Genomic DNA, 23125 nt, shown 5'->3' with positions numbered 1-23125 from the left:
AGGGCAACTACTGTTCCTCCACATACGCTTGTTACTAATCAGCTCTGATAATCAACTCTAAGAAACATCAAACCTAGTAAGAGCCAGGGCTCCCCAACTTCAAGAGTTTCTCATGAAAAGAACAAGATTTTCTCATCTCCAAACTGGCTTCAATCAAAACCTGGGATAGTAAAGCAACCTACACTTAGGTGTAAACCCAAGGGAAAAGAAACTTCCACACAGATTCTCCTGTGTCAATACACTGAGAAACATCATTCAAATTAGCCCAAAACTAGAAAACTCAGATGTTCACAAAATGATACATGGACAAATAAAATGTGACACAGCCATACAATGTACTACAATTACAATTCACTTCGTAACAGGGAAGGAAGATGAACCTTGAACAATATATTGTGCTCAGAAATACTAGATATAGAACACCACATACTATTTCATTTGCATAAATGGTCAATAACAGACAAATCCATAGAGCTGGAAAGCAGATCAGCAGCTGTCAGGTGCTAGAAGAGGAAGCACATGTGGTTGTAAGAGAAGAGCAGACACTGAGCTGGGGAGATGGTTAATGGTTCAAGAGTTAAGGGTACTATATATTGTATCCCAGCACCCAGGTGGTGGTTCACAATTGCCTGTAACTCTAGTTCAAGGGGATGTGGCCTCCACAGGTACCTGCACTCATGTACACATGCTCATATACTCACACTACTATTTTTTTTTTTAGGGTAAACAATATCCTTGTCTTGGCTATAGTACTGACTACAGGACGTTACATGTGTAATTTAAAAAAAAGGGGGGGGGGGGAGGAAGGAAGAAAGGAAGGATGGACAGACAGACGAGAATTGTTCAGGCATGCATAGAATTTTCTGAGCAGAAGTAAAACTCAGTTCATCTAAATATGATCAGAGGACTTTTATTAATCCTGGTGTTAAATTATTAATTTTAAATAATAGCACTAAGGAAACTAGGAGAAAATACAAGAGGGGTTGACTTAAATTTACCCCAAGAAAACAAGTAAGGCTGGGCTGAGAGTCTATGACAGCCTCAGCTGCAATGTCCATATCATCCTCGTATGGCATGCCATAGTCCAGATCCCCTAAAGACACAATGTAAACTTCTTTCAGGGCAGAATTATTTTGGTAAGAGTGAGCTACAGGCCCCATAGCAAGGGGTCAAGGACTCTGAAAAAGCATAATTCTTAGAAATATAAAGAGAGGATGAACAGTTTGTAGTGGGGGGGGTCACTTTGGTGAGGGGCATGGTGGTTCATCATGTCTTTAATCTCAGTACTTGAGAGGCATGGGCAGGGAGATCTCTGAGTCCAGGCTAACCATGGCTACGTAGTAAGACCGTTGAAAAATCAAAGTCACTTGGTAGGAAAAAATGCTGAAATTAATAAAATTGGTGAGTGTGCATGCGTGCACGCGCGCACACACACACAAATTGAGCTTTTCAAAATAGAGCTCTAGGGAGATGGAGAAGTTTCTAGAAGGGGCAACATGCTAGGCTTCAGCTGAGAAGTGATGTTGAAAACATACAGGCCAAACCTCCTATCTTCTCCCATGTCATCAAGTCCCAGCAAGATCCTGGCCCAGTGTAGATTCAGCAAGTTAGAGACTCTGAAACCTCTCTGCTTTAACATTCCAGGCAAAGATCGGGGTGGGGGTGGTGACCACACACATGGTTGTGCATGTATAGGGCGCCAGAGTTGACTCTTGTATTGTGATGACTGAAGCTATGAGGCAGATACCTCCACTAAGCATAGAGAACCAAGTACTAACTATACTTACAACAAAAGACCTACTTGTATTTGAGGAAACAGTTGCAGCAGTGACCCTCAGAGCCTTTCTTCACTCAAGTTTTGCCATACTTATTTCACAAACAAGATACTTAAAGGCCAAGCTACCTAGCCCAGCACCCACCTGGCCTAAAACCCTTCTACTGCAAGCACAAAATAAAACAAATGAGATGCATAAGGATTCTCAGTCACCCAAAATGCATTCACAAAGGGAAAATTCTTTCCCTTAAGTAGTAATCAGGACGAGCCTACCCCCTGCAGCCACTGGTCAAAGAAGATACCAAGTATAGTGAGACCTAAGATAAAAATAAAACAAAGACTAACATTGCCAGAGCCAATTTTGCCATTTGGTGTGGTTTTGCTTGGTTTCAATCAAGCCTAAGACCCTCCATGCATAGGAAGACTCTCATTGAGGCATCACCAAAAGGAACCATAGATATCAGCAGCTTCTCTGTGGTGGAGGAATAATATGAACAAAAAGGTGACACATGGGATGTGTACACTGACCCAATAACAGATTTTCTAAATGACTGAGCCAACTCAAATCACACCGATGTAGCGAAGCCCAAGCAGGACAGGACTCTGAGCACATGAAAACTAGACACACTCAGATTCACCTCGTGACACAGGACGGAAAGAATGAAAGATCAGGAACATGCTGTGAAAGAGCATGCATGCCTCCTCCTGTACTTATTTGGTACAACTAGACCCAAAGACTTTACCAAGACCATGCAAGCAAGCTGTGTTTGTTATATTCTGAAACAACCTCAGAACTGGAAGAACTGTCACCATAATTGTGCTAAGGAGACAAGAGAGACTTATCACATGGCTGACCTCACTAACATTCAATGGAATTGCCTAGGCATAAGAAGAAAAAAAAAGGGTGGGTGGGGTGGGGAGCAGCAGTGACTAGAAGCTCTACAGGTTTAACAGGTCAGTGACAGTTCAAGAAAGAAAAAACAGACTGGCATGGTGGAGCCTTTACTCCCAGCACTTTGGGAGGCAGAGGTAGGCGGATCTTTGTTGAGTTTGAGGCCAGTCTGGTCTACAGAGTGAGTTTCAAGACAGCCAGGGCTACACAGAGAAACCTTGTGTGGGTGGGTGGGTGGGTGGGTGGGGAGATTCATTCTATAAGCTCTGTTATTCTAGAGAACCCTAACATACCAAGCAAGAACCCAAGACTAGAGATCAGGGTTTAGGGGATGGCTTGGAGGTAGAGCATTTGCCTACCATGAGCAAGGGCCTCACTCAATACCATCACCAGTATCTCCAATTATAGATTTATAACCTAAGGTTCTACAGAAAACCATCACTGAAGCAATGACAAGACGAAAACTGTTCTGAAACAGACCTTAATACTCATGCGCTGATAAAAAGCAAACTGTGCCATCTTCCACATTTTTATTTTCTCATGTAGAGAAAGAGTTCCTGACAAGGTGAGAAACACCAGCCAATTGTATTACTGTTACTCAGAGAAGCTTGGGTTTACAGGATGCTCTCCCTCCCGTGTGCCTCTTTTAACAAAGTGGTTTCGGATCAGCAAACTGGCTCAGTGGGTAAAGGCACCTGGCAGAAGGCAAAAAGCAAAGCCCCAACTCTTACAAGTTGGTTACTGCTGAAACTGGACATACCACAGAACACATTAATTTCTCACAGTTCATAGATATTTCAAAATGTCCTAAAAGGAAGGCTACAGCAAAATTTAAACTTCGATCTTAAAGTGATTTTGCAACTCACTGCTCCCTATGAACAATTCTTCATTGAATCTTACTACTTTTCCTAAATGATTCTGTGTACTTCAAAAAGTATACTTGTAGAATGCAAACAAGTTGTATGCATACTCCAATACATACACACAATTGAGGGAGGTGTGGCAGAGAAATCCAGTAAATATTCTAAGAAAAACTACTGTCAAGTTATCTTGATTTAGTCTTCCTCTATTATTTGTCAATTTTAAAAACAAAATACTTTTCTCCTATTTCAGATCAGTAGTATTACATCTAAAACCCTTTTTAGAAAATGACTCTCTAAGAATGAAAGTAATGGAAAAGTCTTGAAAGATCATGCCACACAACCAAGTTCACTAACTTTCTCAAGATCATGAGACACTTTAATAATGGTACTGAACAACAAAACAGATTTCGAAAATAACTGGGGGGTTGGGGGGGCATGCCTTGGCGACAATACCAACTGAATCAATACTGGAGGCTGGACTAGTTTATCCCTCATAGTTCCATATTACTGTCCCTTCAAGAAGGTCAATTCCAATGACAGTAAATAAGTAAAAGAACTTGTAATAATATAAGCATTGTCATAACCATCTAACTGTGTGGTCTAACCCCAGCACTGATACTACAGTGCACAGCAACAGCTCCCAGAGACCAGAGCTGCCCTGTCCACTGCAAAAGTGAGACTCTCAGGCATCATGGTGCACGCCTCTGATCCCAGCACTCAGGATGACTGCTGAGTTCCAGTCCAACCTGGGCTGCATAACAAGACCCTGGCGACAGGTCAAGTCAGATCAGGTCAGGTAAGAGTAGGGAAGGGGAGGGGAGTAGAGGGGAGAGGAGGAGTTCTGCAGAGCAGGTGTTTGAAGGGATAAAGTTAACTATAGCTTCAGGGTTTCTAGAAACCAACTATTTGAGAGAGAAAATATGAACAAGTGACAAGATGGACATCAAGTTATTTTCTCCATCCATGCCCATCAGCCGCTTTGTTTCACAAAATCAAGCCTGTGTGACATAACATTGTATAGCCAAGACCATGGGAATGTCATGAGAACACAGCCTTGTTAAGAGCACACTCACTCATACAGCTTTTGAAGTTACCCAATACTACCCCAGTAACCATATAACATGTATGACATGTGCGGATTGTGAGGCTGGCCTGAGTGACTGCTAAAAGTCACTTATGATTAGAGTTGCTGCGATCGGTCTCAAAAACTAACCTCCAAGACACAAAAAGGGGGTCTTGAGTCTAGACAAATAATGCATGCTACAGTATCAGAGTGGGGCTGTCATGCAGGATAAGTCAGCTTCATCTCCGTCTTTAAATTCATCAGCAAAAGAAGTGCTCATTTTTTCCCCCTAAGACTCCATATCTCCTCATCCTATGGCAGAAAAATGTCAAGATGGAGCCTATTCCTGCCTTTCTCTACTAGGACCCAAGATATGGTCTTACTTCCTTACCAGACCTATCAACACTGTTACTTTCTCAGCCTTTCTGCTACCACCCCTCAAACACACCTACTTCCCTACTTCCTGTCTCCACCTCCTCAGTCCTACTTACTATTACTAGTGCATGCCCTCCTTCACTGTCAACATTCTCTGAGTTCTCTTGCTTTGGAAACAGTCAGGTTATTAGAAGTCTTTTATCCAGATTCCTCCAAATAAGAATTGGGGAAATACTTAAGTGTAAGTGAATGGCAAGAAAAACAGGTGCTGCCAAAGAAAAATTCTAAATAACTTATTCATGACATTATTTAAAACAAAAATTACATTAATACTGGACTGCTTTAATAGAAATCCACTAAATTTTCTGCTTACTGATCTTTGCAGTTCTCTTCACATATAAGGTGAGAAGGGGTCAGCAATCTATATCATTTTTTAAAAAGATTTACCTAACTTTTTTGTTTTCTTTTTCGAGACAGGGTTTCTCTGTGTAGTTTTGGTGCCTGTCCTGGATCTCATTCAGGTTGGCCTTGAACTCAGAGATCCGCCTGGCTCTGCCTCCCGAGTGCTGGGATTAAAGGCATATGCCACCATCGCCCGGCATTTGGTGCATACACATACATGCAGGCAAAGCATAAAATGCTATTTTATGTACACATAAAGTTAAGCATTAACATTTTATGCTTTGCCTGCATGTATGTGTATGCACCACGTGGTGCCTGATGCCAGAGGAGGTCAGAAGGTAGCATTGAACCCACAGATGGTTATGATCCACACCATGGTGGGTGTTGGAAACAGAAAAAGTGTTCTTAACCACTGAGCCATCACTCCAACCCCACCATCTGGTTTTGTAAATAAAGATTTACATAACTGCATTCCTTTGTTTGCATATCATATTTTACTACTTTTACTCAAGATGTTACAGAGAATGTATGTCTTGTTAATAAAACTGGACTCTATCCAACTGAATAGTTGACACTCAAACAAGACACAAAACTAGAGGAAATTTAAAATACCAGCTAACAAAAATCTGGACCTATCTAATCCATATAAAGGTGCTATACGAGGTGATTGGAGTCTGGATGGATATGGGAAACACAATCCATACGGATAGCAGAGGGAAACACAAGCTGCATCTTTAATGTTCTAATTTTTTCCAAGAAGAATACACTCAGTAATTTCCCAGGAAATATGGTTAATCTAAAAACAGTTAAATAATGAACTCTTAGAAACAACATTCTATAGAAATTTACCATTTGCATAACACAATTTTTTGTGTCTCCAAACCACTAAGGTTTCTATTCAAACCCAAATGAGTATATATAAAGCTTCTGCCTCTACTAAGAAATTCACTGTGGAAAGCTATTATTTCTTACACATACTCTCTTGCAAAACAATGATGCCATTTTTAACTCCTTTGATCCTTAGTACTCACGAGGCTTCAGTTGTTCTGGAAACGAGGTATTCTAGAATACAACTCAGAGAAGCACAGCTACAACAACAAGAGAATGGCAACAGGTCCCCACAAGGAGCTGTGGGCATCACATTGTACAACAGAGGGAGGTGTCTGGCCTGTGAAGTCTGTATCTTTGCAAAAGATCAAACCAATCTTTGACGAAAGACAAAAAGCAAGGGGAAACATGCAATCTGCAGGACATCTAGAAATTGTGGAGCCTGACAAATGCTTGCTTTCCCAGAAGGAAAAGCAATGTAAGGAGAACAAGTCTCAATAAGCTGACACCTAACAATACATTCCTGAGGCTTTTTTAAAAACATAGGGACAACTGAAGCCATGGAACAGAACATGCACATATGCTTCCCAGGAGATTTTTAAGAGGTCCTGCTGCTCAAGACTTAAAGGTAACAAACAACCCAAAAAGGAAGTGAGTAATGGCTCAGTGGTAGAGTTTACTTGCCTAGCCTGGCTTCAGATCTAGCATTGGAAAAAGGTACAAGGAGTGTGGGAGAGAGACACTCTGAAGGCAGCACTCATACACTTAGAGCTACTGTGCAAAGAGCTTCAGTATGACAAGTCAGACCTAACTCAACAATAAAAAAAGCTAGTCAAGGCCAAGCACAGCAGAAGAAACCTTTACCCCAGCACTTGGGAAACAAGGATGCAGGCATCTCTTGAGTTTGAGGCCAGCCTCTTTTTGCCTACTTGCAGAGGGAACACATGGAGAAATGACTTGCACAAGCTCTGTAGATGAATCCTACCACCATGCTCTAACCACTATTCAAATAGGCTAGCTCTGTGTGTCACCATTTGTTCAATATATATCTGCAGACAAAGAAGGTGAATTCAGCAGGTCAGAAAGAACAAGCACAGCCAGGAAGGTCAGGGAGGTCTGAGACTACAGTACAGTATAGAGTTCAGGTACACGAGGTAGGAAGCACCAGGGATTAAAGCCAAATAGTACCAGGTGGACAACAGATCTGGGACCCAGAGAACAGCCTCCACGGTCCCTTCCTCAAGCAGCTTCTACTAAGGTCAAAACAGACATCTCCTCAACCCACTCCATTTACCAGAGTCCTCAGAGACTCTTCATAGTGTCTACTCAGCATTCACCGAAGTCAACCTCACAAGAGAATAGAAGATACAGAAATCTAAAATATCCCCTTTCAAAGGCCTCCTCCATTTTCACCCTCAATTACCCTCATAAAAGAGAATAATGAGCCAGGCGGTGGTGGCTCATGTCTTTAATTCCAGCACTTGGGAGGCAGAGGCAGGTGGATCTCTGTGAGTTCGAGGCCAGCCTGGCCTACAGAACGAGATTCAGGACAGGCACCAAAGCTACACAGAGAAACCCTGTCGAGAGAGAGAGAGAGAGAGAGAGAGAGAGAGAGAGAGAGAGAGAGAGAGAGAGAGAGAGAAAGAATATGAGAATATGAATAATGTTCTCTAAGGCTTACCCCAGACTTCAAACTCTTATCCTAAGAGAAAGTGCACATTGGAAAGACAACCTTTCTAGCAGGTGTTCCTACAAGCCTCATTCTGGCTCAACAAAACCCAGTTTGTCTGTGAGGCCCAAGGTGTCATCCACAACAGGACTACAGAGCTCAAGGCTGTTTCTATTTATGGGGAACACAGGTCCAAACATCCCTTGAAAAGAAGCTAGACTTGTCAGGGAACATATTTTCCTCTTCTATGAAAGCAGCCACTTGCCGTGAGGTTATTCTGAGCCAATAAGATCAAGATAATGAGTCAAGCAGTCACCTAGGTATCAAAATAGAACTGAAATCAGAACAATACACCCACCTCCACACCCTACTAAGATACAAAAATTGAACCTCAGAGATTAGCAGGTCCATAGTAAGAAGGGAAGGGGGGGGCGCATTACAAAGGAAGAAATAAATGTGATTAAGTGTGCCAGATGTGGTCCTATGGCAGAAAGGGGGCATTAGGTAAAGCCTGAGATCTAAAAAAATTACAGTTGTGCTCGCTTCAGCAGCACATATTCTAAAACTGGAACGACACAGAGAAGATTAGCATAGCCCCTGTGCAAGGATGACACGCAAATTCGTGAAGCGTTCCGTATTTTTTTGAAAAAAAAATAAATAAAAAGTTACAGTTAACACTGTGTCAATGCTGGTTCCTTAGTTCAGACCAAGGTAGCATATAAGATGGTAGCAATTACAGAAAGATAGGTGAGAATTATGTAAGAATTCTGCTATTTATGCAAATTTTTCTCTAAATCTATGTTTTTCAGAAATAGAAAGTATATTTTTACAAATTACCAGGCATTTTTAAACAAAAACAAAACAGTACAGCCCGGTAGTGGCTCACACCTTTAAACCTAGTACTTGGGAGGCAGAGGCAGGTGGATCTCTGTGAATTCGAGGCCAGCCTGGGCTACAGAGTGAGAAACTCTAGTCTGGGGGTAGGGGGTGGAGGGTGGAGACACATATACAAACAAACAAACCTCTAAGGGAGGTGGGGTGTGAAAACAGTCTAGAACTGACACAAATGTCAAAATTAGTAGATGTGATTTTGAACACTATAATTCCATACCCATATTCAAAACATAACTAGAAACATAAAAGGATATAAAGAAAAAATAGGCTGAAATGAACCTCAGAGATGAAAAATGACACTGTGAGATGAACAAAACACTGGCTCTGTCAGAGAGATGAACACTCAAGAAGGATCACTGGGCTCAAAGCAACAGCACATCACCCCTCTAAACTGCACACTGAGGAGACAGCTCTAGCATTACAACATATATGGAGAGTAAAGCAGGATAAAAGGAAGTAGTGGAAATAAAAAGCCAGGTAGTTTTCGTATTTTTATGAAAACTATGAACTGAACATGTCAGGGACTGAAAAAAAGCATACAGCTTTTTTTATTGGGGGGGGGCACACCTTAAGAGAAGCTAGAGGATGAAGCCAGGCAGAGAGGAATCAGGGTTAGAAACAGGTCCCCTTGGGAAATAGTGTAAGCGCAAAGATTGGGGAACAGAATAAGTGGAGTCCTGAGGAGAAATATTCATAGAACATCTTCCAAATGCAAAAGCAATGGGAAACCTTTCACAGCACTGTGAATACAACCCAAACCACTATATTTACTTTAAACAGGAGACATAGATACACCAATTATCTCAGTAAAAGGGAGACACACACAGGTATATGTCCACACATATAGGTATAGACATGCCCAGTCAAAGGGGAAGAATGTCAGAGGGGAGGGTTTTATATTTGTTCATTCATTCGTTGTGCATTGTGTAAGGGTGTTGGGGCCACCGGAACTTTAGCTACAGACAGTTGTGAGCTGCCATGAGGGTGCTGGAAATTGAACCTGGGTCCAGAGGGGAATTTTTAAGCTAACTCACTTTAAATAAAGATGACAAGAAAAGAAAATCAGTAAAGACAGAAATTGCTGGTATCTGAAGAATAACACACTGAGGTGCACTACTCGGACAATAGAATTTTTAGGTAGATTTCTGTCTCTTTTTCATGTTTTTTCTACACTGAGTAAGAAGTGGAAGTGTGATTGTCATCCTCCATGAAGCTCCATGATGAGGTTTGGGAGCACTTACTACAGGCAGGTCAGAACCACACCTGCCCTACCTGAAGCTGGAGGACTTTAGCTGCTAATAATGCACAAGTGTGACAGAGCTGGTCCAGCAGAGAACAAGTTCATAGGTGCCCTCCCATAGGTCATCCAAAAGCCCAGAAACTGTACCTCCTATCCACATAGAAAACCCCACACTGGAGAAGGGGAAGACAAAGATTATAACCTATTCCATAATCTAGGCAAGGAAGTGCTGTGTAACCACCATCCTTATGAGCTAATCTGCATCTAAGGCAATCCAGTCAACAACCTTCAGTCAGTCCTGTTTCCTTAACCCAAAATTCCTTTTCTACTCTATGGCTATTTCTTCAAACTTTACCTATAATATACAATACAAAATCCACCCAGGCGCTACTCATTGGTGGAGGCTTCCACAGGCCCAGATCTGTTCCTCATCCCACACCTCCTCCTATGAGAGCCTTGACTGACTCAGGGAAGTTGATACATTATTGTTCTATCTACATATCTGGAGGGCAGAATATGTATCTTCCGAACTTTGAGAGGTTCCCTACTAAACTTGCGTTTTCTCTTCCTGATGAAGCATGGTGATGCTTTTACCTCAGGGGATCTCCAAGGAGTAAGAGAGGCAACATCCCCATGATACCAAGTAGGAGGCATTCTAAATAGACCTCTTGTTCTTTATTGAAGATACCTAACAGAATTGTATGCAGCACTTTGCACATCACAGATAATAAATGCTTACAAATGGGAGGAAATAGATTTAAAAAAATGAGAAGAATAACCATTATCTAACTTTATTCCTTCTTTTGTTATTCTGAGACAGGGTCTCTTTGTAGCCCTGGTGGGTCTCAAATTGACTGAGGCCAAGGATTAAAACTGAAGTTCTGATCCTCCATTTTACACCTCTAGAGTGCCTGGGATTACATTACACGTCTATATGCCTCCATCACCCCATTTCAGGCAGTGCTATGAATTAAACCCAGGGCCTCTGGTATGCCAGGCCAGTGGTCTTCCTGCTAAGCTACATCCATAGAAAGAATCACCAGCCAGGTAGTGGTGGCACATGACTTTCCCATCCTGGGGGGGGAGGGGGGGGCGCCCGCAAAATGCAGGTGACTCTCTGGAGTTCAAGGCCAGCCTACACTACAGAGTGAGTTCCAGGACAGTCAGGGCTACACAAAGAAACCCTGTCTCGAAAAAACAAACAAAAATTACCATTATGATAGGAATAAGTAAACTTCAAAAGGTATGTCCCCACAAAATTTCACAAAGAAAATTCTTGTAGTAGAGACTAATTAATCCTGAGAAGTAAAAAAAAAGAAATAAAATAAAACCATAAAAGTGTATTCCAGTAGCTATGTCTGTGATCCAGCACTGTGGGTAGAGCTGGAAAATTCCGAATTTGAAGTATGCCTAGGCTACACAGAAAGACTGTCTTGGGGGAAAAAAAAAAAAGAAAAAGGGTTCCTGAACCACAGCTTTTGATGAATTAGCTCCCAACCACATTGACAATACACAGAAATACTACATGGCACCTTTTTAGAGATTTCACCAAACAGTAAGCTTTGTGCAAAGTAAGACTAGAGGAAGGCTACTTTGCAGCACAGTACCATTTAATCCAAATAAACCAAAGGGTCAATATGGGGGGGGGGGGGGGGGGTTTGAATGCACACAACAGGAGCTCTCTGACCTGTTCTCTGTTCTTTAATGACATCCGCTTTATTTTAAACCTTTATTCCCAGCACTCGGAAGGCAGGGGCAAGCAGATCTCTGAGTTTGAGGTCAGCCTAGTCTATAGAGCAAGTTCCAGGACAGTCAGGGCTACACAGAGAAATCCTGTCTCAAAAACAAAAACAAAACAAAAAGACTACAATCCCACATTGGACTCAGCTGTCACTTGGGGGAGGGGGGGGCGGGGAGAGGATCCCTGGTATCCTCCAAGTCTGACACAGCTCTCAGAAATCCTAACACAGCTCTTTAATATAGTAAAAGCCAACTCTTACACAGGAATTAAATGTTTTTTCCCTCTTGTCACATTAAGCCCGAAAAGACCAAGTTCATTTATGGCAGTCATACTTGACAATAAAACACTTATATACACAATAAGCTTAAATAACATTGTACATTATTTTCACATAATACATGGCCAAAAGAGTTCAACATAAGGTTCCTGAGCTATTTTTTCAAAATTCATTTATTTTATGTCATGAACATTTTGCCTGCACATATGTATATGCACCACAGGTGTGCCTGGTGCCAAGGTGGTCAGAAGAGGGTGTTTGATCCCCTGGAACTGGAGTTACAGATGGTTCTGAGCCACCATCTGGGTCTGAGAATCCAAACTAGTTCCTCTGCAAAAGCAGTAAGGTGCTCTAATCTGCTGAGCCATTTCTTCAATCCACTAGGCTATGTTTTAAAGCCCATAGTTCTTTTGAGTTAATGTCAACAGGTTCCATCCAGAACCTTTATAAAGTCTCAAGTCCCCACATAGGTCAGAAGAAGAGAAACTCATGTGACAATTTTTCCAAGACCTGTGTATATAAAATAACCTAGGTTTAAAAAAAAAATCTCTAAGCCAGCAAATGTGCAACATTACATTTTAAGACACTAAAATCTAGATAATATTTTTATCTGAAATTTTTGACAAAACAAATTACTAAAACAAATGCCAGACTAAGCTATAGGGCAATACCTAGAATAAGCCATGAGTGGATACCAATACTAGTCTACAAAATGAAGTGCAGTTGTTTTAAAGCATCTTCTAAATGGGAAGAATTATGTGAGCAAAGAAAACTGGATGAGACATAGAGAAGGGCTATGGGATGCCAGCAGAATGGACTCCATAGTCCTGGGAGAAGGGTTCATTTTAAAAAAGAACAGTCCCTACACTGCAGAGACACTGTCTACTACTGGTATGCAACAAAACCAAGATGGATGGATGGATGGATGGAAGGAAGGAAGGAAGGAAGGAAGGAAGGAAGGAAGGAAGGAAGGAAGGAAGGAAAAGGTAACTCTAGTGTCAATACACAATTGAGGACATGTATAGTCAAGTCTCTGAACACTGAAAAAACAAATCAGTTCTAACAGAAGACTACTAGGGGGTAACTCTACCAGGGGACCACAGCATGGAGAGCCTGCTGAAGCTGCACACACTGATAAGCAAATACACTATACACTAGAGAGGTTAACAGATATAGATTCTCATAAAGGCATGAACTTTTTATTAATAAGTCTGTGTGAACACACAAGCCATGGTGCACACTTGTGAAGATTAGAGGACAACTTTTGGGTATTAGCACTGAACTTCCACCATGTGGGTTTGGGGAATTGACCTTCGGTCTTCAGACTTGGTGGCAAGAGCCTTCCTTACCTGCTGAGCCCAAATGGATAACCTGGGTGTGGAATTCTTACAAGATTGTCAACAAGCATACAGACTAAGCAACTCAATACAACTGTCTTCAAAATATGGGTCCAAGGACCCTTAGGGAGCCTTCCAAGTTCATCCAGAGAATCTACAAGTTTGAGAAATTTTTATTAACAACACAGACATTTACTGGGGTGATACCTAAACAGATAATCCAATCCACTGAAAGAGAGCCAATTTGATAGCAGCCCAAACTGCATAAAAAGACCCATTGAAAAGAAGGGAGAAGGGAAGAAAAGAGGAAGAGAAGGAGAGAGAGAAGGGAAGGGAGAGGATGAAAAACAATTTGTGATAAACCAGCGTCTTTTCTGAATGCACAAAAATCTCTCTACAGATGTCTTACAGGATACCTATACTGCCTGACATGCATGAATCACTTTGGCAGAACCTTTTTTTTCCGCAGGAAATACTGTACTTCCATCAAAGAGTGGCTGCGTAGAAATTTCATTTGTTGGAGCATATGGACTGGTAGAGGCTTTCTGGAAAACAAACAGGAAATGACTACTTCCAGAAACCCTCAGCCAGTCTAATGTACTCAAATGAAAGCTTTTGGGAAAAAATGAGTTTAGGAAACCATCCACAATGGACAGGCAGCATCTGGTACTTTTCTGGGATAGCCACTCACCCGCCCCCACCCCCAAGAAAGAAAAATAGTACAGCAACATCTGGATATGTGACTGACTCTGCTAACCTCATTCCATAAGACCACTGTGCTGCACAGGATGAAAGATCCATGTGTATCAATCCATGATACATACCTTTAGGGGGGCAGAGTCATGTGGATTTCTGTGAGTTTCAGGACAGCTAGACCTATTACACAGAGAAATTGTCTCAAAAAAAAAAAAAAAGGCTAATAAAAACCAAACCCAAACAAAACACCCACAAACAACAACAAAACCCATACTCATCATGTAAGACCCAGAAGAGAAATCCTGGAAATGCAAGCAGGGAACCAACATCTGTCAGAAAACTTCCAAAATTATACTCAAAATACTCTTCAATTGTACTTTTTTGGTATACTTCAAACAAAATTGACCTCAAAAGCTGATGTGACAATACAGCAGTCTTCTAGTAATCCCAAATTCCACACATTATGGGATTTGTAAAATTTTAAGACAATAGATCTCTAATCACTAACTTTTTGTTTGCAAAATTATTTTAAATATAAATGCTCTACTTATATATAACAGGCAATGAATGGTTTACTGTAACTGTTTGTAGATGAAATTAGTACAGAATTTTTATGAACTTTTTATATACTCTTACTAAGAGGTGTGTAAGACCAACAGAGGGTACCCCACTGGCCTCAACATGAGCAGGGATGGCAGGGACCTCTTCATACCTGGCAAGGCACATGCAGAACTGGCTTTAGAGACAGCAAAAAGGCACTATTTCCTATCTTCTCATGTCCTTGGGGGGGGGGGGGGGGCGCTTATACAAAGGATTGGAGGTCTTAAGAATAATACTAGCCTAGGGGGAGGGGGAGGGGGAGGAGGGAGGGGGAGGGGGAGGGGGAGGGGGAGGAGGGAGGGGGAGGGGGAGGGGGAGGAGAGGGGGAGGGGGAGGGGGAGGGAGGGAGGGAGGGAGGGAGGGAGGGAGGGAGGGAGGGAGGAAGGAAGGAAAGAAAAGAAAGAAAGAAAGAAAGAAAGAAAGAAAGAAAGAAAGAAAGAAAGAAGAAAGAAAGAAAGAAAGAAAGAAAGAAAGAAAGAAAGAAAGAAAGAAAGAAAGAAAGAAAGAAAGAATTTAAGTGGTCATTCAGCCACTATACAAAGTATATCTAGGGCAGAGTTTATATCCACAAGAATCACTACATTAGGCCAACGCCTGAAGGCAATGAAAAACAGTTCATTTTGTCCCACCGTTCTGTTTACATAACAAAACAGCATCTGGTCATCTAAAGCACAAGTTCCTCAAGACTTGATTTCCCCATCACCTTGCAATCCAGTTTTAACATACCACCCATACTCCCATCTTGGGACACCCTTGTACTCTTACCATACCAGTATTTTATGATTGGATCCCTAACCCCTAAGGTTCACTACCAAAAAAAAAACCTACTCAACCCCAGCACTGACTTCAACAACCTAATCATATTCTAAACTAAAAAAATGATGCCCAATGACAAGTGAATACGTTTCCTACTCTACAAAATGCCATAACAAACAAGATTTATTAGTTATTTTATAACTCTCTATCGACAATGATCACCATATTTGAGGAGCTGGGCACTAAAGCACTCCTGTAATTCCAGCACTCAGGAGGCTACAGCAAAAGTTCAAGTTTAGCATGAGCTATGTGGTGAGACATAACCCCTCCCCCAAAATTAGTATTAATAACATGTGGGCCTGGGGTGTATGTAGCTAAGTACTGGAACATTTGTCTCATCTGTGCAAGTTCCTGTGTTCTATCCCTGGCATCGGAAAACAAAAAATACAGATTAGGGTTACAGTGTGACACGCCAACAGTCCCAGGAAAATGCAAAATATAAACCTTCACATACAATGTAATCCTTGTTTAATAAAAAGTAAAATATTCAAAATTTCTAATTTATTTAAATGTTTCATTTATTTTGGGAGGTAATACAGATTTTTTTTCCCCTCTCTCTTCCCTGTGTGTGTGCACATGCATAGTGGAGGCACACATGTGATGGTCAGGACAACATTAAGAAATCAGTTTTTTTCCTTCCACCACGGTCTATTGTCAGGCTTGACAGCAGGCACCTTTACCTGCTGAGCCTATCTCACAACACTTTGTTTTGTTTGAGACAGGGTCTCAAACCAGCCCACAAACTAGTGATGGAAAACAAGGCTGATCTGTAAACTCATCTTCTTGCCTCTATCTTTGGGGTGGGGTGGGGGAGCAAAGCACAGAACTCAGGGCTGTGTGCATGCTGAGCAAGCTCTCCATAAAGTGAGCCACATTTGCAATCCAACTGAATGGCTCCCATTGGCTCGTATATTTGAACGTTTCGTACCCAGCTGGTGGGACTATTTGGGAAGAATTAGGATGTGTGGCTTTGTTGAAGGAGGTCAGGTGTGTCACTAGGGGTAGTCTGAGGTTTCAAATGCCAAGCCACTCTCAGTTAGTGTGCCACCTCCCAACTCCCCACCCCCCAACTTGTGGATCAAATGTAAGCTCTCAGCTACTGCTCCAATACCATGCCTGCCTGCTGCCATGCTCCACAACCTGGACTAACCCTCTGGAACTGTGAGCTCCAAATTAAATGCTTCTTTTTATAAGATGCCTTTTGTCACAGAAATAGAGAAGTAAGACTCCTTTCTTTTTTACACTGCATTTTATTTGCTGGTGTGACAAGTCAAACTATGTAGCCAATGGAAATCTAGCATGTGGCTATTTGGAAACAGATCCTTGCAGGTGAATTCAAACAGAGATGAGATCATGAGAATAAACTCTAAACCCAGTATGGCTGGTTTCCTTATCAACAGAAATTTTGCATACAGATAGGAGAAAGCCAAATACAGACAGATGCAGAGATTGGAGATGGATGCAGGAAGTTATAAATAAATCAAGGAACACCAAAGACTGCTACCAACCTTCAGAAGCTCGAAAAAGACCTAGAGCCCTAGAGCATATTACCCTAGAATTCCAAGTCCCACACTTTGCTTTTGGGCATCTGGTTTCCAGACTATTGGGGGATATACACTTAAGCCCTTAAGACTATAATGTTGTGATATGACAGCTCATGCAAGTTATGATATGACTGTTTTGTTCAAAGCCCATAAACAGTTTTAGTAATAATCAAGCATCAATTTTTCTAAGTAGTGAATGAGTAAATACAGTTTTTAGAAAAGAGATCTCTTTGGTTCACTGCACGAAAAGATTTGCCCTTCCAACATAACAAAGTAATGCCTAGATACATTTTACTTTAGTCAGCTCTTTGTAGAAAGACTGAGGTTATATTGGAGGCATTAATTTATATTTAACCATAAACTACTGTGTGTGTGTGTGTGTGTGTGTGTGTGTGTGTTTGTTGTCTTTGTTAGGGAGGGGGTGAAGTTGGTTCTCTGACCTTGAACTCCTGATCCCCTTTCCTCTGCTTCTTAAGTGCTAGAATTACAAGCATGCACCATCATATGGCCAGCTGTAAACATTAACTCTTACCGTAAGACACGGTAAGATATTTGAGACTGGGCAAATATTTTAAGTGATTCTGATAGGATGAAAAGACAGAATTCATTACTCATTCCTAGCTCTAATAACAGTTCTAGATAACCACAAATACTTTTGCCACAGACCGCCCCCTCAAGTTTCCAATAAGAGCCAAAATGTTGGTTCTTATTTGTTTATAGTTTACAATTATTTGGAACAAACAGGCCTAGCAGTATATGAGAGCATAAAACACCATTAGCCTGAAAGAAGTAGAGGGCTGACAAAGAGTAAATTGTCAAGGTTCTCCAGAGAAGTGAGAGGTGTCAAATGAAGGAACCATGTTAAAAAGGGATGTGGCAGCCCAGCATAATAGCATACATTTCTAATTGTAACATCCAGAAGAAGGAAGGAAAAAAATCTCAAGTTTTGGACTAGCCTGAGCAACAAAGAAAGACAGTCTTGGGGGGGTAGGTGGGAATGTGCCCATCATGGGGTTCTTCACCATGTGTAGACTCTTCTCAACTCTGAGCCATGTTCCAGGGCAAGTGATACAGCCTCAACCCCCCAGCCTCTTTGATGTAAGCCACTGGGCAGCGCCCAAGAAGATCTAACACTACCAAGTCAGATGGCACTGAGGCAAAGTGCCTTAAAATGACATTAATTTAGTATTTGCAGGGATGCAAACCACACAACATTTGAATGTTTTTTACTTTTCAGGTGAAATGCTTCAAAGAGTGTGCACTGACAAAGAGATCTATACTTCTACTTTGAGAAAACGAGAATGAAACACCAAAGACTACAAATCAGACCAGTTACCAAGGCTAAGATTAAGACACTTAAAGTGGAAACTCCTTCTTGGATATATTGAGGGAGTTAGTCCTGTGAACATGAGTCTGAACTCACACAGCAGATAGCAACACTTCTTGGAGAAGCCTACTGCTTAAGAACAGCAAGGTTCACCAGGCAGTGGTGGCAGGTGCCTTTAATTTCAGCACTCAGGAGGCAGAGGCCAGCCTGGTCTACAAACTGAGTACCAGGACAGCTAGACCTGTAACACAGAGAAACCAGGTCTCAAAAAAGAAAAAGAACAGCAAGGTCCAGTATAGGTGGGGCAGGACAAATGAAGAAGCAGATAAACCTGTTTCATAGGTAAGAAACCAACATATAAAGTAACTTGCAAACTCAACCAATTAGCAGCAACATCAGGTTAAAGAAAAATACTCTCGAAAACAGGAAAGGTCTCAAAAACCGCCTTTAAAAAACACAACTTCCACAAGAAAGGGTTTCAGAATGTCCTTACCACACATGCTACAAAGTGCAACAAGACCACACAGTCAACACAGCCAAAGTACACCAAATCCAAAGCCCAGAAAACCTGTGACTGAAATCCCAAACGAAGAAAGACTCTGAACACAAACACTGAATGGTTCAGGCAGTCCTGAGCCATCATCATGCTGCCATTATGAGTGCAACATTAAAAAAAAAAAAGGGGGGGGGACTCCCCTTGGACATTAACAACCAGCCCCAGTCAAGGAGCATACTCACAGTTCTACAAGGCAATGTTTATTGGAAGTACAACTGGAAAGCTGGATCAGAAAATTAAAAGGCCTTGGTGTTCTTACAAAGAACCCAACTTAGGTTCCCAGTGCCTAAATAGCACACAGCAGTCAGTCAATACCTGCAGTTCCAGATGATCAAATGGCCTCTTCGGACCTTATCAAACACCAGGTATGTACATGGTGAAAGCACATACACACAGGATAAATACACTTACACATAAAATCAAAACAAATAAACCAATTTCTGTGAGTGTGGGGATTGGGAAAGGGACTGGGGGGATTGGGAAAGGGACTGGGAATGGCGATATACATACATTTTTATAATTATACAATCTTCCTATAACATATATTAATTCATTCATTATTAATTCATTTTGTTAGTTCTCTTCCTCTAGACAACCCTGGTACCAAAAGTAGTTCTAGAGCAACAGATGTATAAGGATAGATTTTTCAAGTATCTAGAATAGGCTTTCAAATTTGCCAACACTTAACAGTTACTGAAGCCTCTCCTGGAAACTCAGAAAGTTCTGAAAGCCCATGGTATGGTATGAACTAATTTATAAACTTAAGGAGACAAACGCATCTGATTATCCTGATTCACCAATTGTGAGAGGTAATGGATTGGGTGACTTTGTATATAAATTTGACAATTTGTGGATAAATAAGGGAAACGATGGTGTTGGTTGGTTGCTCCTAGCATCTCTGGATAAATTGACAAAGGAAAAGAATGTGCTTCATGATAAAATTAACCAACTCTAGCATCTCAGAATATGGTGAAAGACAACAAAGAAATCAGTATAAAACTGACTGGTTTCAGGTGCACATAAACAGTCGAAACTTTAGATTCTTAAAGGTTTCTGTCTATGTCCTGGAAGAGAAGCTTCTCTCCAGCAGCCACAGTGCTTAAGTTGTGGAAAATCGAAAAGAAGCACTCATAAGATTGGTTGAATTACAGAGAAAATTCAAGTCCTAGCCTCAAAGGGTGTTGGCAGTTAAAGGGTATTAATTGGCATAGAATGGGATCCTGTAACATGGAATGGGGATGTGTGGAAGGACCCTAAAAATTCTCAAGGGTCCACCCACAGCAGAAGATATACTCCCACCCCCACACCCTGAAGTATTATTGCCTTTTCCTCCTTTGACTTGAGAAAATTAATCCATCATTGTCTGCTAAACCAGGAGTGACTTTCTCTGAAGGAAATGCCAGGTAAGACAATACTGATCTCCCTCCGGACCCACCAATAGTTGCCTCTAGACTCATAACCAGACTTAAAGCTAAGCATGCTCCTAGAGGGGAGGTAGAAAGTGTAGTCCCTGAAGAGGTGTGCTATACTACTAATAAGCTTAATGAGTTTGCTAATTCATTTCAGCAGAAGTCTGGGGAATATGTGTGGGAATGTATTTTAAGGGTGTGGGATAATGGGGGAAGGAACATAAAAGTAGAGCAGGCTGAGTTTATTGATATGGGCTCAGAAAGTGAAGATTCTAGGTTTAATATACAAGCTCGTACAGCTAAAAAGGTGTCAAAAGTTTGTTTGAATGGTTGGCTAAAGCACCCGTCAAACGATGACCTACTGAAAAGAAGTTCCCAATATCCCTTAGCTTAGTGTTGATGAAGAAATTTTAAGGCTCAAAAAATTACAATGTTAGAGGAGGTATGTTCTGTAGGACCTAGTCCTCCACAATTCGAAGGCCAAAATGACATGTCCTTCACTAATCCAGTAAAACATAAACTGATGAGAGGAGCACCCCCTTTTTCTTTTGCCAGACCTCAGGGGTGGAGATGCTGCTGCTCAACTGGATGAATTAAACGCAATGGGTTTAACTGGGCCCTGAAGCAGCAGGAACCAGGTGGCAGCATTTAATCGCCAAAGGCAAGGTGATCATAGTCATCATAATGGGAAACACAGATAAAGCAATGTCCATAATGGCCTAACCCATAATGGTCAGCGCAGGAAATGTGATTTTTATGGTGGTGTGACTTACATGAACATTTGATACTGACTAATCAATCACAGTGTTTCCAGGCATGAAACAGATAAGAAGCCTATTACATTTTTGTTTGATTTGTATAAAGCGGGGAAGGAGGGCAATCTCAAACAAATGGAAGAAAGGCTACATTGGATCATGGCAAAGAGAATCAAGGCCTGTGAACCAATTTGCAGACCTGAGTCAGTTTGCAGACTCAGAATCCCTTGTATGAAATGATGGTCAGGATTCCCTGAGGAAGGACCTCGATAAAATCCTAAGAATTTTAATGTTAATCTTTCTCCAGTTCTTCCCAAGAGAATGTGGTATGGCCCCCATAGACTCATGTGTTTGTTTTCCTTTATAAGAGTTGGTGTGTGTGTGTGTGTGTGTGTGTATGTGTGCGTGAGAGAGAGAGAGAGAGAGAGAGAGAGAGAGAGAGAGAGAGAGAGAGAGAGAGAGAGAAGTCATAGTCATGGTATCTTTTCACAGCAATAGAAACCCTAACTAAACAGGGACCTACAGCCTTTCACAGAGGTAACTAACTATACACTCGGGGGGAGGGCGACAATCAGACTTTTAGGGGTCTACAGGAAAAAGGTTCTGAACTAATGCTGATTCCGAGAGAACCCAAGAAACATGTGGCCCTCCAGTTAAATAAAACAGGGGCTTATGGAGGTCAGGTGATTGATGGAGTTTTGGCTGAAATCTGACTCACAATAGATCCAGTGGGTCCCAGAACTCACCTGCAGTTATTTTTCCAATCCTAGAATGTATGATTGGGGTATATATACTTAGAAGTTGGCAAAATTCTCACTGGTTCCCTGACCTGTGGAGTGAGGGCTATTATGGTTGGAAATGCTGAATAAAAGCCTTTAGATTTGCCTCTGCCAAGGGAAAATAATGAATCAAAACCATAGTCACATCCCTGGAGGGACTGCAGAAATTAGTGCCACCATCAAAGTCTTGAAAGACAGGGGGGTGGGATGTTCCCACCACATCTCTCTTTAACTCTCTGGCTAGTGCATAAGACAGATGGATTGTGGGAAATAACAGTAAACGATCAAAAACTCAATCAAGTAATGACTCCAATTGCAGCTGCCACACCAGGTGTAGTGTAGTGTCTTAATTTGAGCAGATTAACACATCTCCTGGTACATGATATATGCAGCTGTCCATAAAGATCATCAGAAAACGATTTGTTTTCAGTTGGCAAGTGGAGCAGTATTTACAGCTTTACCTCAAGGATATATTAACTCTCCAACCCTCAAGGATATATTAACTGTCCAACCCTGTGTCATAACTTAGTTTGAGGGATTTTGACCATCTGTCTCTTCAAAAATATCACATTGGCATTATTGTGATTGGACCAAGTGAAGAGAAGTAGCAACCACTTTGGACTTACTGGTTACACATACGTGCATCAGAGGATGAAAAAATATATCCAATCAAAGTTCAAAGGCTTTCTACCTCAGTAAAATTCGTAGGTGTCCAGTGGTGTGGGGCATGCAGAGAGATTCCTTTTAAGGTAAAGGATAAGTTACTGCACCTTGCCCCTCTTACCACCAAGAAAGAAGCACAATGTTTAGTGGACCTATTTGGATTCTGGAGACAACACATTCCTCACGTGGGCAAGTTATTCCAGCACATATACCAAGTGATTCAGAAAGGTGCTAGCTTTCTGTAGGGCCTGGAACAGAAGAAAGCTCTTCAACAGATTTAGACTGCTGTCCAAGTTCCTCTACCACTTGGACCATATGATCCACCAGACCTGATGGTACTAGAGGTGTTAGTAGCAGGTAGAGATGCTGTCTGGGGCCTTTGGCAGGCGTACAGGTGAATCAATGAAGAGACCTTTGGAATGTTGGAGCAAGGCTCTACCATCATCTTCAGACAACTATTCTCCCTTTGAGAGAGAGAGAGAGTTCTTGGGCTGCTATTGGGCTGTACTACAAACTGAACATTTGACAACTGACCACCAGGTTACCAAGTAACATGAGCTGGTCATCATGAGCAAAGTATTATGTGACCCACCAAGCCATAAAGTAGGACATACATAGCAGCAAT

At 41.6% G+C, this 23125-nt stretch overlaps 1 protein-coding gene and 1 non-coding gene across 7 annotated transcripts in view; one reads left to right on the top strand and one right to left on the bottom strand.

Moving 5' to 3' along the window:
- Window positions 1-23125, bottom strand: part of Ankrd11 (ankyrin repeat domain containing 11) — a 184948-nt gene that overhangs the window by 81440 nt on the left and 80383 nt on the right. The window lies entirely within an intron of this gene.
- Window positions 8402-8508, top strand: LOC128104790 (U6 spliceosomal RNA). Its single transcript, XR_008216096.1, has one exon. It is a non-coding gene; the product is annotated as a U6 spliceosomal RNA (small nuclear RNA).

This window comes from Peromyscus californicus, unplaced genomic scaffold (genome assembly GCF_007827085.1).
Source record: "Peromyscus californicus insignis strain IS unplaced genomic scaffold, ASM782708v3 Scaffold_8__1_contigs__length_139910024, whole genome shotgun sequence".
Classification (NCBI taxonomy): domain Eukaryota; kingdom Metazoa; phylum Chordata; class Mammalia; order Rodentia; family Cricetidae; genus Peromyscus; species Peromyscus californicus.
The sequence above is the reverse complement of the archived record's forward strand: the minus strand, read 5'-3'. Positions and strand labels throughout refer to the sequence as shown.